Source organism: Microcaecilia unicolor, chromosome 4 (assembly GCF_901765095.1).
Source record: "Microcaecilia unicolor chromosome 4, aMicUni1.1, whole genome shotgun sequence".
NCBI classification, from domain to species: domain Eukaryota; kingdom Metazoa; phylum Chordata; class Amphibia; order Gymnophiona; family Siphonopidae; genus Microcaecilia; species Microcaecilia unicolor.
In genome coordinates this window covers 267,946,208-267,963,488 of record NC_044034.1, presented here as the reverse complement: position 1 = coordinate 267,963,488, position 17,281 = coordinate 267,946,208, and the positions used below count along the sequence as shown (strand labels likewise).

The window sequence follows — 17,281 nt, the reverse complement described above, 5'->3', positions numbered from 1 at the left end:
CAATCAGAATCATGGTTCCGCGGTCTTGCTTGAGTTTCAACAAAATCTTCCCCACTAGACGTATGAGAGGATACGCATACAGAAGTCCCATCCATCAATGAAGAAGGAAGGTATCTGTCGCTAGTCTGTCGTAGGCCTGAAGCCTGGAACAGAACTGAGAGACCTTGTGACTGAGTTGAGTGGCAAAAAGATCCACCGAGGGGGTGCCCCACGCTTGGAAGATCTTGCAGGGCTACGCCCATGTTCAGAGACCACTCGCGAGGTTACATTATCCTGCTCAGTCTGTCAGCCAGGCTGTTGTTTACGCCTGCCAGATAAGTAGCTTAGAGAAACATGCCATGATGGTGTGCCCAGAGCCAAATCTGGATGGATTCCTGGCACAGAGGGCGAGATCCGGTGCTCCCCTGCTTGTTAGTGTAATACATTGCAACCTGGTTGTCTGTTTGAATTAAGATAATTTGGTTGGACAGCCAGTCTCTGAAAGCCTTTAGAGCTCTAGGAGGTTGATGTGAAGATGTGTTTCCTGGGGGGACCAGGTTCCTTGAGTGTGAAGCCCATCTACATGAGTCGCCCACCCCAGGAGTGATGCATCCATCGTCAGCACTTTTTGTGGCTGAGGAATTTGAAAAGGAAGTCCCAAGGTCAGATTGGACCGAATTGTACATCATTGAATAGAGTGTACAAGCTCAGGGGACACACGGATAACATCTTCTAGACTGCCAGTGGCTTCATACCACTGAGAAGCCAGTGTCCATTGAGCAGATCTCATGTGAAGATGTGCCATAGGTGTAACATATTCTGGAGGCCATGTGACCTAAAAATCTCAACATCTGCCAAGCTGTGACTTGCTGAGATGCTTGAACTACTACTACTACTACTACTATTTAGCATTTCTATAGCGCTACAAGGCGTACGCAGCGCTGCACAAACATAGAAGACACGAGGGAGAGGAAATTGCCCACTTGTGTCCCCAGAAGATAGGCTCAAACAGTCCTTGTGTTGAACAAGGCTCCTATGAATTCCAATTGTTGAACAGAATTGAGATGGGATTTGGGGTAATTTATTACGAACCCTAGTAGTTCCAGCACCTGAATAGTCTGCCGCATGGACTCCCGAGCACCGTCCTCTGAGGTGTTCTTCACCAGCCAATCGTCGATGTAAGGGAAGACATGCACGACCCTGCAACTACCACTAGACATCTGGTAAACACCCTGGGAGCTTACGCGAAGCGAAATGGCAGTACATGGTACTGAAAGTGCTGCATCCCTAACCAAAACTGAAGATACTTCCTGTGAGCTGGAAGTATCCGGATGTGTGTATATGCATCCATCAAGTCCAAGGAGCATAGCCAATCGTTTTGCTGAATCATGGGAAGAAGGGTGCCTAGGGAATTCATTCTGAACTTTTCTCGGCTTAGGAATTTGTTCAGGGCCCTTAGGTCTAGGATGGGATACACACCCCTGTCCTTTTCTTCACAAGGAAGTACCTGGAATAGAATCCCTGCCCTTCTTCTCCTGGTGTAACGGGTTCAACCGCATGGGTCTTTAGAAGGGCGGAGAGTTCCTCTGCAAAGTACCTGCTTGTGCTGAGAGCTGAATGAATGAGGTCTCGGTAAGCACTTTGGAGGTTTGGATATCAAATTGAGGGTGGTGTATCCTAACCGGACTATTTGAAGAACCCACCGGTCAAAGGTTATGAGAGGTCACCGTTGGTGAAAAAATGTTAACCTCCCTCCAACCGGCAAGTCGTTCAGCACTGACACTTTTATGGCAGCTATGCTCTGCTGGAGCCAGTCAAAAGCTCGTCCCTTGCTTTTGCTGGGGAGCATCAGGGGCCTTGGGTGCACACTGTTGATGAAAACAAGCACGCTGGAGATGAGCCTGAGCAGGCTGGCGGGCCACAGGGGTGTACCTACACCTAGAACAGGAATAGGAAGCACCCCGGGACCCACCAAAATACCTCCTAGATGAGGAGGTGGTGGCAGAAGGCGTCCGACGTGAGAGAAAGAAGACATAGCATCTGTGTGCTTCTTGATCTGGTCAACCAGTTCCTCGACCTTCTCTCCAAAGAGTAAACCCCCTGCAAGGGGCATCCGCCATCCTCTATTGGACCGAATGGTCCAGGTCAGAAACACACAGCCATGAGAGTCTGCACGTTGCTATAACTTGTCTGCACATTGCTATAACTTGTGCAGAGACTCTGGATGCCATATCAAAAGTGTTATAAATGCACCTGGCCAAGTACTTGCAACACGCCTTCTGCCGCATGACCAGCTGGCGAAAAGGCTCGGCGTGCTCCAGAGGGAGCGCATCAACCAAGTCAGACTACTGCCTCACTGAGTTCCGCAAGTAAATGCTCGTGAAGAGCTGATATGATTGAATACCGCAATGAGCATAGCGGCCTGAAACATTTTCCTCACAAAAGAGTCCAAGGTCCTAGCTTCTCTGCCTGGGAGAACTAAGGCATAGTCCCTAGGACCTTGGCTCTCTTGAGAGTGGCATCCACCACCATGGATTTGTGGGGTAACTAAGACCTCACCAACCCAGGTTCCCCATGGATCCGATACGGAGAATCAATATTAATGGGGATCATAGGGACAGACAGAGGGGATGCCCAGTTCCGCATGAGACTTCCTTGAGTACCTCATGCAGAGGAGCCGTCACAGCCTCCCTAGGTGGAGAGTGCCAAAGAGGACAACATCGAATCCTCCCGTCGGGTCCGAAGAAGGGCGGTCCTGGGGGGGTCTGCATAGCAGGAGGCCTCGAGGTAGGTGGAGACCCACTCGATGACTCACTACTCCCAGTGTGTTGGGGTCTCTGAGCAGCCATCCCTACCTCCACTCCCAACGTCGATGCATCCCTCGATGATGACGTCAATGCCCCCGACCTCGATGCCAATTTTGATGCTGACATCAAAGGACCAGACCAGGCTCCAAAAGGTTTCTCTCTTTGAACTTCTCTGGCAATTTGTGTCCTTTTCTTCATACGAAGACAAAGGGCACAAGTCGCCGGGCTATGGTCGGGCCCAAGGCACTGGATACACTGGGTATCTGTGCCTGAGATGGTCCGGTTGCACCGAGTACAACGTTTGAAGCCACTGGGAGTCTTCTGTGACATGGAGGGAAGACAGCTCCGGCTAAATCAAAAAACGTGATTGTGCCAAAATAAAAATAGGCACAAAAAAGGAAGAGAAGGACCCCGGCCGAGAAGGCCTAAAAGCGGCTGCGTCAAAAAATAAAGGAAACTTGATGCGAGAAAAAAATAACTAAAGAAAAAAAATAATGGGTCTTAATTTTTTTTTTTTTAGTAAGAACAAAACATGAAAGATAAAAGCCGAAAGGTACTGAAAAAAAAACATGTCAGGCTCTTTCCCAGGCACACAGAGGAGCCATAGAAAACACTGCCGCTCCTCACGCGGAAGAAAGAGAATTGAAGAGCGCGGTCACAATGCGGGAGGGAAGGCACTCCGCGCATGACCAGTAGGGCACAGCTTGTGCCCCAGAAGGCTCTAGCAAAGATTTGCTTTTTTATTATGCCGGTTCCCAGGTCGACGCAGATCGTCGACCCACTTGTGAGGATAATACAGTCTGTTTGTCCTCGGAGAATACCAAATTACAATACTATAAAATGAGACAATAAAATAGCAGACTTAACATAATCAATATGAGAGATTTCCAAAGTTGCATGAAAATAATGAATAGCAGGATGCATTTTGGGCCTACTGTCACATAAAGCCTGCTACATGTGTTATCCCACCTTATGCTACTCATTTGCTCAAACAACCGTTTAAGAAACTTATCTATATTGTTGATCAATGGGAAAGGGAAAGGGGATGGTATGGGATTTGATATACTGCCTTTCTATGGTTACAATCAAAGTGATTTAATATTATATTCAGGTACTTATTTTGGATATGGGACACTGGAGAGCAGACTATACTCCAGAACACTGCTTATTTTGTGGCAACAACTAAATAAAATTGAAATCAACCTTCCTAATCTATCTGTGGAAGTCTATTATTGATTATAACATCACACTTTCAGAAGCGATATGGCAGAGTACATAAGTACATATGTATTGCCATACTAGGACAGACCGAAGGTCCATCAAGCCCAGTATCCTGTTTCCAACAGTGGCCAATCTAGGTCAGAAGTACCTGAAAGATCCCAAAAAAGTACAATACATTTTATGCTGCTTATCCTAGAACTAAGCTGCTTATCCTAGAACTAAGTCCATTTTAATATTGGACTATGATCTTTTCCTTTAGGAAGCCATCAAAACCATTTTTAAACCTTGCTAAGCTAACTGCTTTTACTACATTCTCTGGCAACAAATTCCAGAGTTTAATTACACATTGAGTGAAGAAAACTTTTCTCCGATTTATTTTAAATTTACCACTTTGTAGCTTCAGTGCATGCCCCCTTGTCCTAGTATTTTCGAAAGAGTAAACAATCGATTCATGACTTTAAATATAAATATAAGGGAAAAGAGGAAGGAAAGAAACTGAAGATGAGTCAAAATGTTCTTCTGGTCATTGGCCTAGTGATAGAACAATTTATGGACCCTGAAAAATGGTATGAAGTTAATACAGTGAAACCCTCCAGCAAAGAATTTGTAGGCTACACTAATGATGAAATGTATCATAAGAAAACTAGAGTGGTCCATTGATTAAAAGGTTCAACCACATGATTAATTGCAAATAAAAATTTTAATCGTGGGGTTGATAGCGTGATCCAAATGTAAAACAGTTAAATAAATTTAACATGTACACATGGAGGCGTATTTTCAAAGCACTTAGACTTGCAAAGTTCCCCATGGAACATTGTAAGTTTAAATGCTTTGAAAATATGCCCCTGTAACTTATGGAGCTTTGTAAGTCTAAGTGCTTTGAAAATGAGCCCCATAGTTTACTCTTTTTTTTTTTTATTATTGATCCTAAACATTCAACCAATAACTTTGATTCCGTATCCTCCCATCTCCCTCTCCTCCCTTGCCTTCCCTCCCCTGGCACTATCTCCTCCCTTCCTCCATCCATGATTACCATTCCTTCTCTTTTATATGGGCACCATCTCCTTTCTTTAATTCTTCCATCCCCTATTTCTAGCATCTGTCTCCCCCTCCCCCCCTGAGGTCCCCATCCTTCTTTCTCACTTCCTTTTTTTTTTCTCTCCTGGCATCTCTCTCTCTCTCTAGCACCCCATTACCCTGCATCTCTCGCTCTTTTTTTTTTCTCCTGCTGTGGTCCCCTCCTCCCCCACATCTCTGGCTCTATTCCTGTTTCTCCCACTGCTGCTGCCCCTCCGCCTCGCATCTCTGGCTCTTCTCATTTCTCCCGCTGTCACCCTCTCCTTCCCCGAATCTCTCAGTCTTCTCTTTCTGCTGCTGCTGCTGCCATCCCTCCCCTCCCCTCTCCTGCTCGCTCTTCATCTCTTTCTCCTGCCGTTGCCCCCTCCTTCCCTGCATATCTGGCTCTTCTCTTTCTGTTGCCGCCCACTCCCACCCCCTCTCCTCCCCGGTGCAGTCTGTATCTTTCTCCCTTTTTTCCCGCTGGCAATGCAAATCCTTCTTACCTCTCCAGCAGGCCCACTCCTCTGCAACTACATCTCCCTGCTCCTCACAGCCGCTGCAGTGAAAACATACTGCTGTGTCTCTGGTGCCGAAGCCTCTCTGTAACAGGAAATTCCGCCTCCTCTAACAGAACTTCCTGTTTCAGAGAGAGGCTTGGAGCCAGGTGATATGCAGCGTGCTTTGTGTGCAGTGGCCATGAGAAGCAGGGAGAAGGAAATGCAGAGGACAGGAGTGTGCCAGAGAAGAAAGAAGACGTGCAGCAGAGCAATGCTGCATGTTTACAGGTGAGGGAGAGGCGCTGACTCGTGTTAAAAACTTTAACATGAGTTAAACATTTAACACATTAATCGCGCTAAATGTACAGCCCTAAATTAAACATAAGATCTCAAGCATTCATATTTCAAGTAGTACTATCATCAATATTAAGCCTTTACCCCTTTATCAAAACCCTTTTTATTCTCTTTGATAGATAAGCTCTCATATACTACTAAGCTACAGAGAACCGCAATGTTTTATAGTTTAATATGACTTGACACACTGATCTTTCAAAGAAAAGTCACAGCAGTTTAGAAAACAATCTGATAAAACAGGAAAGGAACTCCATAATATATAACACAGGAAAGGCCACATACAAAGAAATGCACTCTCGAGTTTTCACAAGCCTTAATCGGGCATTACTGCCCCAAACACTTTCTGGAAAAAATAAGTTTGAATTTAACCTTAAATATTTTAAAAGTTGCCTCCCTCTGAATCTTCACCAGCAGCTGATTCTATAAAACTTGAGCATGCCAATTAAAAAAAAACAAAAAAACACTATCTCGTGATTAGGTGAGCGCTAGAAAAATCAGTTAGAATTAACATGAGTATTAGAAGACCTCAACGCTGTACCTGGATTATAAGGGAAGGTCATAGATAAGAGGTAGTCTTTTCATAAAAAGCCTAATTGCTAAAATCTTAAACTTCACCCTATATTCTACTGGAAGCCAATGGCATTGAACATATAACGGCATAACACACTCCCTCTTTTTTGCCCCCACCCCCACACAAGGTAATCCCTGCATTATTAATCCTCTTATAAAACCCTATGTACAAAATTTTACACGTAGCATAGTGCAAGCTCACAGCACATCAAAATTCAAAAGAATTCTTAACATGGATAGTATCCCAACTGCAAATTCTCTGTATAACACTTGGGCCAAGATGCACTAAACTTAACGAGCCAACAACATGGTTTTTAAACTGCTTCTAGCCAGTTCAACGAGCAAGTGGTAAACCGTGACATGCACAAAAGGGTTCTCCGAGCCATTTTCCTATCACGGTAGCAACTAACGAAAACGGAATGCAGATGAGCAAATTAGTATTATAATGTGTATAAATCAAATTGTAATGAGATGCACTACCGTTTTCCGATTGCCTAACCGTGGAAAACCTAACGGGAGGTCTGCACCTCTCGTTGGGGTTGCGAAGGATTTATTCGCCTCTAAAGACTTCTATAAATTTAACCCCCCCAAAAAAAGTCGGGGGGAAAAAAAAACGTCTAAGTGCTCGTCAGGGACGTTCTTTATGGACGTCCTTCACTCAAAACAACAAAAAAAAGGACGTCGTACTTCTTAAATCTCGCTCTTCTATCAGTTTTAAATCTTCCTTTAAAGACTCGGGATTCAAAAGCTTCGACAGGCACTTGAGTAACCATATCACTCACCTCCTTAATTTTGTCTCTCTTCTGGCGAACGGCAGGGTCAGCGGGCTCCTTCCCCACCGCCCCAATGGGCTGACGGAAAGGCAGATCAGGCAGCCCCGTATCCCATCCACCCCCCCCCCCCCCACCCCCCTGGTTGTCCCAGGCAACTTTCTTCTTGTCCTGGAGAATGTCCTTCTGGATCTTGTCGGGCTGCTTCTGCAGCGTCTCTTTAGCTTCCCGCAGAACCCGCTCGTGGTCTTCTTTGATCTTGGCCAGGTTCTCGGCGGCGGCAACCACTGCGTCCTCCCGGCTCAACACACCACCACCGCCCGCCTCCTCTTTGCCCCCGCTCGGCCTCACTGCTCGAACGGCGGGTGGTGGAAGAAAACGCCACTCAGCAGCTTGGAGGAATCAGGCAGGAACAAGATCGCCCCGAAGCAAAGCGTGATGAAGGCACTGAACACTAGCAGTGTATCTCGTAACCACTTTAAAAGTTATATCTCCATCCGGCAAGGGAAAAAAACGGGTAAATACAAACAAATGAAGAAATGCTCCAGTATCTATCCCACGGTAACTGGCCGACTGGCTTAGAAGGAAATCGCACGCAAATAAGCTAGCAGCAAGCAGCTCATTTGCATGCTATTTCCTTGATGCATGCCCATTTCTTAATGATTCGCTATGGAATTGGTAAGGGAAGGGCTGTAACGACTTTTTTAGTGCATCTGGCCCTTGATGTGCTATTCTCTATTGCACATTTCTCTGCATCTCTTAACTACTAAAAGAGCCGAATATAGAATATACTTCAAAAATAATACAAAATCTCATTACACTCACTATAGAAAATAGTATGTTTTTTATATATTTTATTATTATTTTATAAAATTTCCAAGAACAAACCTTTATAGGAAAATGACTATTCACATTATTAATGACATATTCTTAACAATCAATACTTATCCAAGAAATCACAGTCCTTCACTCATCTATAGTCCACTATTGGGGGCAATTCTCAATTTTTAGGAAACTATAGAAATTAGTTCTACAAAGAATTAGGCTTATAGGAGAGGTTCCAGGTTAATTGCTTTAAATCACGGTGTTAACGTAATTACAATTCTTGAGTGTGAGTTAGGTGTAGTCACCGTTTTAGAATCGAGAAATAGACAACTGTTTAGCATCAAAGAATACATGTTTTACTGATTTTAGCTTTAATACGCATTTACATGGAAAATTCAATCAAAATAAAGCACCCAATTGCAAAGCTTTTGGGCGCAATTTGAGAAATTCTTGTTGTTTCTTTTGAGTAACCCTGGAAACATCTGGGAACATTCTGACCTTAATATTCAGGAAAAGTTGTTCTCTATTGAGAAAAAATTGTTTCAATATCCAATCTCTATCTTGTTGTAATATAAAAGTCAAAATCAATGTTGCTGTTGTCATTCCTATATTATCATCTTCTAAAGTTTGGGTTAAATTCAAATCCATGACCTCTAATGACTCTTTCGTTCTTACTGCTATATCCAAGTTCTTCTTTACACCCGATAACAAGTAATAAATTTTTGCAATAGGAGGATAAGCTTGTTATGGAATCTTTAATACTGCAGTCAAATACTGGGTTTAGAAACGGCCTCACTTTTCCAAGGCCCTGCAAAAAGGACAAAACGATGGTCTGATCAGCAGAAGTCATTAGTAACCTCCAAGTAAGCAGTATATCGGACATCCAAAAAGCTCAAGCGCCAAAAGTCCTTAGGATATTAATCCTTAGCAAAGGACGGTAAAAACAGCAGCTGATTAAGATGGAAAAGCGGAGAAAACCCAACAGTGGACTATGAACCGGAAGGCTGACAGAGAAAGTTCCCATTTGCCAGGATCCAGAGTGGTGCGACTGAGAAAGTAGGCCTGTATGTTCTCCGCTCTCACAAAGAGAACTGTGGAGAGCTGAAGCAAGTGAGACTCTGCGCACTAGAAAAGCAAGTCCTCTTCCTCTGCCAGCAGAGGGTTGTGAATGCCCCTGACGGTTGATGTATGCAACTGCTGTCATATTGTCGGAGAGAACTCTCAACGGCCTCCCTACAGGAAAGGCCGAAATGCCAGCAAAACAAGGCGGGCCACCCAAAGCTCCAAGTGATGATGGGCCAAAGTGATTCCTCTTGGGACCAGAAACCATGACGATAATGGGAGAGACAATGCGTTCCCCACCCTGAGAGACTGACATCCGAGATCACCACTGTCCACTACAGGGGAACACCCCGGAGCAAATTATCCGCCTGGAGCCACCACATCAGACTGCATCGAGCCAAGGACTGCAAGCTAGACGTCTCTCATAGTCCTCCAAAACTAGGGACCAGCGACTCAGCAGGGACAGCCAAACGGGCCGCATGCGAGCCTAAGCCCACAGCACCACTTCCAGTGTGGCCGCCATCAATCCCAAAATCTAAGCATAATCCCAGACATGGAAGGTTGGAGACAACACCAAGCGCCAAATCTGGCTCTGGTGCTTGATGGACCTTGGTTTGGGGAGAAACACCCAACCTACCTACATGTTGAACAGAACTCCCAAATATTCCAGGGACTGAGAAGGCACCAGGTGACTCTTGGGCACTTTGATCACCCAGCCCAAGAATTGGAGAAGAGACACCACTCGCGCCGTGGTTCGAATACTGTTCTGGGACGAGGATGCTTAGATGAGCCAATTGTCCAAATAGGGTGGACCTGAATCCCTTCGCACCACAAAATGGCAGCTGCCACTACCAGCACCATGACATTTGTAAAGGTCCATGGAGCCTAGCAAGGCCAAAGGGCAGGGCTAGAAACTGGAAATGCTGACCCAAAACGGCAAACCTCAGACATCTCTGATGAGGGGACCAAATGGGAATATGCAGATATGCCTCCTTCAGGTCCAGTGCTGTAAAATGTTCTCTGTGTTGAACTGCCACAAACATAGAGCAACTGCCTCAAAGATAGAGCGAACAGTGTCCTTGCAGCAGAGGCAGACCTTGAGGGACCGAATGACCCTTCTGAGGTCTAGGATAGGACGGATGTCTCCACCTTTCCGGGGCACCATGAAGTAAATGGAGCAGTGCCCCTGGCCGTGCTCCACGGTGGGAATGGGCACCACCGCCCTAAGGCACTGTAGGTGCACAGTGGCCCGCACCGTGGCTCGCTTCCATGGAGAGGCGCATAGGGATGCCAAGAAAAAAATCTCCAACTGGAGAGGAGAATTCGAGCCTGTAGTCATTGCGAAAAAGATCCAGCACTCACTGGTCTGTAGTAATTTTGGCCCACTCCTCGCAAAAAGCAGAAAAAACATCCCCTTACCACCGAAGAGTGAGCCGGCGTTCCATCACTGGGAGGAGCGAGGAGCAGAGGATCTTCCAGGGGATCCTGCAGAGCGCTATCAGTCCAAAAGGACTGTTTCTGGCTATATCGAGATCTACCCACACAAGAGGGGCAGCTGGCCAGTACCTCCTATCTCTAAAACGAAACCACTAAGGAGTACCTTTTAGGAGAAGGACGAGGCTAACCTCTGGCAAATGCTGAGCCTTAGAGTCTCCAGGACTACTACTACTACTTCTTAACATTTCTAAAGCGCTACTAGGGTTACGCAGCGCTTGACCAAGTTCTCCAAAAACTGTCCAAACAAAAGCTTACCGTTAAAGGGTAGCTGAACCAGGCACTGTTCGTAAGCCACGTCAGCGGTCCAATGGCGCAACCATAATAGCCTACAGCTGGTCACCGCTGAAGCCATCTGTTTGACCGTTGTTCTGTCCAAGTCATACAGTGTGTCAACCAAGTAGGTCAACCCCAACTCAACGTCTGGGAGCTCAGGAGGGGGTTGAGCCTCTGACTCCAATAAGGAGTCAGCCACCTGTTGCACCCAGGAGAGGGACACACAGGCCACATAAGACCCACCAACAACCGCCTGAAAGCTAAGGCCTAAACCTCAAAGAACATTTTCAAAGCAGCCTCAAGCTTGTGATCCTGAACATCCTTGAGAGCAATGCCTTTATCCACAAAGTGCTCTTTTTGGTCACAGGCACCACCAAGGCATCCACCATAGGCAACCAGAAGCACTCCAATTCGTCCTGTGTCACAGGGTATAGGCGAGCCATCGCCGCCTTGGCCACCCATAGTCCTGCAACAGGACAACCACTGAGCAGAAATAAGTTCCCACATTGCTACGAGATCAGGAAAAGCCCTAGGCAAACTAGTAGTGCTAGCCAACTTAGGATAGCGGCAGCTTTATTGAGGGCCTCAGGAGAGGAAATGTTCAGAGCCTGAAAAGCCTTATAAACAAAGGCAGGCAATTCTCTTCATGGAACACTCGTACCACAAAGGGGGCATTTGCCTCAGAAGCAAGAGACTCCGCTTTGATGAAGGTCTCCATGTCATCCATAGCAAGACAAGAAGAGGCCTCGCCTCCAATCTAAACCTTCACCTAATGCTTTTAGATGCCGAGGCCTCATTGCCCGAAGGGGGTGGGCCTCCAGAAACCACCATCTCAGACAAAACTTCAGTCCCCAAGGATGCGTGCTTCAACACATAAGAAAGATGAAGCAGTTAAACAAACTCCAGGGAAAAGGGAAAATCAGAGCTGACCACTGGAGAACCAACTGGTGCATCTCCCTTGAAACCTGCACAAGTCATGAGAGTGGAAAAAGTCGGAGACAGATGCAAAAGCGTAGCAGCTGAAACCGCAGACAGCGAGTTGAAAACGGCTGCTGAGTCCTCTGAAAGAGGGGCAGAACACATCTCCCGCACATGGAAAGAGTCAGCCTCAACCTCCCCACTGGAGATCTCAAGGGTGTCAGAGCACAAGCACCCTCCGGGGCAATGCCCTAACGCTGTTCTTCACTTCCCATAGCAAGAACAGTGCTTCCCCAATTCTGCTGCCATAAAAGGCTGAAATAGAGCTGCTGCAAGGCAGAAAAAAGGAGGCACACACTGCAGCCGATCACAGGAACTCACGGTCCAGTGGGAAGGGAATCTTCGGCTCACTCCCAAACCGACAAGAACCTTGAGAGTGCAAGGTGAGGAAGGGAGGGCTGGTGGATAAACCCCCGGGACAAGGGTAGGAGTGGGGGAGGGACCTGGGGTGACCAGGTGTACCTCCTAAAGCTGGCACAGGAACCATGACGTCCCATTAGGCACAGTGCAAATTAGTGCTCTCTATCTCCACCTGCTGGTATTATGGACACATCCCACAGGTCTCTGGATTCATCTGATGCTAAGGAATATGCTTTTTTTTTTTAATGGTTATATTTCCTCAGAGGACACAGTAGGTCCATGTTTGAATGACTGTCAAGCAAATGAAATCTGCGACAGCCAAGTAAGGCATTTTTTTTGCATTATTATATTTTACCACCAAAACAATGCCCCATCAAGTACTACTGACATACTAAGAATGAATGTTACACTGTACCGCTTCATTTATTCTTGTTCTTTATGTTATTTATCGTGAGAACTGGTGCAACTGGGATACCGCTAGTGAGAAAGAAATAGCACAGATAAACAGACATGCAGAGTACATTGCAGAGTATATTGTAACTAGCAAAAAAAGGCCCGTTTCTGACACAAATGAAACGGGCACTAGCAAGGTTTTCCTCGGAGTGTGTATGTTTGAGAGAGTGTATGTGAGTGACTGTGTGTGAAAGAGAGTGAATGTGCAAGTGTGTGTGTGAGAGAGAGAGATAGTGATTCTGGGTGCAAGTGTGTGTGTGAGAATGAGAGTGTGTGCAAGTGCATATGTGAGACACAGTGTGAGAGACAGAGAGTGTGTTTCACACAGCTACAGTGTGTGCGAGAGAGAGAGTGTGTGTGAGACACAGACTCTCTGTGAGACTGAGTGTATGAGACCAAGAGAGTGTGTGAGTGACTGTGTGACACAGAGAGTGAATGTGAGACAGTGTGAGACATAGAGTGTGTGAGAGACAGTGTGTGAGAGTGAGAGAGAGAAACACATTGACTGTGAGAGAGAGAGAGAGAGAGAGTGTGTGTGTGAGAGAGAATGTGTGTGTGACAGAGACACCTCCCCCCCTCTCTGGTGTCAGCACCCCCCTCCCTCCCTCTCTCTGGTGTCTGAGCAGGACGCTGAGCTCTGGCTGTGCTTCAAGGAACTGACCAATCCTATTTAATAGAATGCACCTCCAACATTCTGAAGCCGAGAAACCTCGTGTGGTTGGTCACTTCTGCTTGTGACGAACCCGGAAGTACATGATGTCAATTCAGGAGATGGATACAGAGAGCAGGAATGCCTCAGCCATGCAGTCAGCTTCAGAATGTTGGAGGTGCGTTTTATTATACAGGATACTGGGAAAGGTGATATTTTTCTGTTTAATTTGTTGTGGGGACAACATGGGGAAAGGCAAGTATTATAAAGATCAGACTTGGAAATTTCTTCCTAAATGCCCTTCTCTATACACTCCTCTCCTTCCCTTTCCTCACGTTGTACCTACATGCTTGTGTACAGTGCTTTACACATCTAGTAGCACTGTAGAAATAAGTAGTAGTAGTAGTAATAGTAGTAGTAGGTATAGTACTCCCAAATCCACTGTTGTCTTCAACCAGTGCAAAGCTCCTCTTTCTTTCTTTCTCTCCCTTCCTGATCCCTGTGTTATCTACAGAACAGAGGAACAGCCTGTATAAATTGCATATATTTTGTTGCCAGAAAAATGGTTTTACAATGAACAAATCAACTTAAGGATCAAAGAAGGGTAATTTGGGCCAAGTGTTTTTACATGAATGTATGGATATTAAAGTAAAATAAAAATAAGGCATTACCTTTTTACTGAACTAACACATTTCTTGACTAGCTAGCTGAATGAGGAGCTCATTAGTTTAAGTGTATTGCAAATAGCCTTGAAAAGCAGAACTCTGTGTGATGAACTAGGCAGCCTCCAATTCCACCACCTGAATAAAACATCAGGAACAAACAGCCTGTACAAACTAAAATTTTAATAAACCATTAAAGTCATTTTCTCATCTGAGTTAATTATTAACAAAGAAGAAGAATCATTCGGTCACTTCTGCCTCAGCAAAAACTGTTTAACTTCAACTAATTGTATGTCTTATGGTAGTAAAATGAAGAAGAAAACAAAAGAGAGAATGTACTTCCCTGTTTCTTATCTACCCTTTTAAAGTCACTAAGGTCACTGTAGTCTACAAATACTAGTAACCGCATTTGAGTAGCTGAATACTACATGTACCTGACGTACAAATAATTGCCTATGGCAGCAGCACACTTACAAAGCTTCTGTAGCCTAGAAAACTATCAAACAGCCAACAATCTAATAAGGTTTTGCAAGTTTCTTGTTTCTCTTTATCGATAACACAAAATACGATCCCTATAGACTTTAATATAATTTCATCATTTCCACTGCACTTAGTACAGTTCAAGGTGGATTCCAAAAATTCATTAGAATGGCAGACAGTAACACAAAACAAATTATAATGAAATACATAAAAAAACAAATTATTAAACTATCTTAAGGTAAGTCTAGCCACATGGAAAAAATATGTCTTACGTGTGGGTTATTGTCAGTCTCCAGCAGGTTAGAAAGAAGGTAAGAAACTCTGATAAAGGACAGTCAGATAATCCAGCCAATATTTCACTACCAAAGCAGTACACTTATATATGGGCAAAAACAACAAACGTCTCCTTCCTCACAATGAATTTATAGAAAGCACCAACAAAACAAAAACCTGATGAAACCATCTAAACCAGGGTTGTACAACCTCGACCCTCGCAAGGTTGGGTTCCCCAATTAATATGCATGAGATCTATTTGCATACAATGGAGGCAGTGCATGCAAATAGATCTCATGAACCTTCATTGGGGAAATCCTGAAATCCCGACTGGATTGCGGCCCTCAAGGACCAAGTTTGGACAACCCTGATCTAAACAGGTAAACCAGAGAGCAGAATTTCTGGATTCACCTGCTGTGATTAAAGGAAAGAAAATGAGCAGGTAAGACATCATTTTTTCTTCCATTACATCAGCAACAGATAAGTCCATAAACTGTAGGATGTAGCAAAGAAGTCTTCAAGTAGAATGGGATTCTGATGCTGCAGCTGCAAGAACCGAGGCTTCAAAAGAAGCATCACACGTGGTCGAAATATCCTGACAATAATCCTTTGAAAAAGTATACAGAGAGGAACAGACTGCCGACCAACAGATCTCTTCTAGGGAGAAAGCACGTGAGTCAGGCCAAGACAGAGAGAGCTCTAGTGGAATGCACCTTATTTATTTATTAAAAGACTTTTATTCCACACTAATCACAAATGTTCTAGTCCAGTGTTTCCCAAGTCCAGTCCTGGAGAACCCCCTTGCCAGTCAGGTTTTCAGGATATCTAAAATGAATATGCATAAACCTGATTTACATACACTATCTATTATATGCAAATCTTTCATACATATTCATTGTGGATATCCTGAAAACCTGACTGGCAAGGGGTACTCCAAGACCGGACTTGGGAAACACTGTTCTAGTCTTAAGAGAAACTGGTGGTGTTTTGCCTACCAGAACATAAGCAGAAGAAAAAACATCCTTAAGCCACTGCACAATGGTAGCTTTAGATGCTGAGGAACCTTTATTAGGTCCCAAGTACAAAACAAAAAGATGGTCGGAGCAACAGAACTCATTGATGACTTCCAGATACTGAAGGAGGACTCAGTGAACATCCAGAAAATGCAAAGCAGAACTCCTGCACACAGTCCTCCCAACGAAAGGAAGGCAAGAACAGCAGTTGGTTCAAATGAAAAGTGGAGACCACCTTGGGAAGGAAGGATAGAACCAATCTGACAGTCACCCCTGCTTCCGAGAAACACAGAAAGAAATCCCTACAAAGACAGCCTGCAATTCAGAAATCCATCTAGCAGAAGAAACTGTGACCAAGAAACGCAGACTTTAAAGTGAGATTCTTAAGGGTTGCCTTACATAGAGGCTCAAAAAAAGCTTTGCTTAGAGCCTTTAGAACAAAGTTTAGATTCCATTCTGGACATGGAGTGCATAGTGGAGGCTTCAGGCAGATATCTCCCCTCAAAAACTAACAATATCTGGATGATCTGCTAGGAAGAGTACAGAAGATGTCCTTGAAAGCAAGCCAAGGCACAAGGCAGTCATCTGGTCCCAGGTGTTGTAATCAAGATCCTTTTTAGACCTTCTTGAAGGAAAGTCAAGATCTGAGGGTAACAAAGATCGCAAGGGAGAACTAGTTCTCTCTGAACACCAAGCCTCAAAGACTCTCCAAACTCTTGCAGAGGCAGCAGAGGTAGATTGTGTTCTAGCATGGAGTAAAGTCGCAATCACTTGCTCCAAATAACCTCTCTTCCTCAAATTAGACTGATCAAAAGTCAGGCCACAAGACCAAACGGGGACAGATGCTCCATCAGAACTGGACCTTGAAAGAGTAATACATGAACCAGAGGAAGACAAAAGGGCCGATCCCAAGCAGGCACTGCGTACATCTAGTAGCACTATAGAAATGATACGTAGTAATAGTAGTAAATGAGATCCACATACCAAGGCCACCTGGGCCAATCCAGGGATACAAGAATCACCTTCCTGAGATGAAATATGATGTGGTGAAGCACCCTGCCGAGCATCAGACAGGAAAGGCACTCACAGGGTGGACCTATCTCCGGCCAAGGCTGAGTCAATGCATCAGGCCTCTCCAAACTGTACTCTCTTCTGCTGAAAAAAATGGGGCACTTTGGCATTGTGTATCTGGATGCCATTAGGTCCAGAACTGGAGTTCCCCATTTCCTTGTGATCACAGCAGAAACCTCAGAGTTCCCGCTCCCCTGGGTCCAGCTAGCTCCTGCTCAAAAAGTCCACCTGGAAGTTGTGGGCTGCCAAAATCAATGGAATGTGCCTTTCTGCCCACTGAAACAACAAGTGCCTCTACAGAGTCAGGGGAGTGCTCCAACTGACCCCCTCCTTGTTGATGTAAGCTACTACCATCACATTGACTAATAAGATCCTGACTGATGGTCCCGGAGCAATGACTGGAAGACCATGCGGGCCAAACTGGTCTG

The 17,281-nt window shown here is 45.1% G+C and overlaps 1 protein-coding gene across 1 annotated transcript in view; it reads right to left on the bottom strand.

The window, feature by feature from the left end:
- TUBGCP3 (tubulin gamma complex associated protein 3) overlaps window positions 1–17,281 on the bottom strand; it is a gene marked incomplete in the record, with an annotated part of 536,537 nt that overhangs the window by 221,713 nt on the left and 297,543 nt on the right.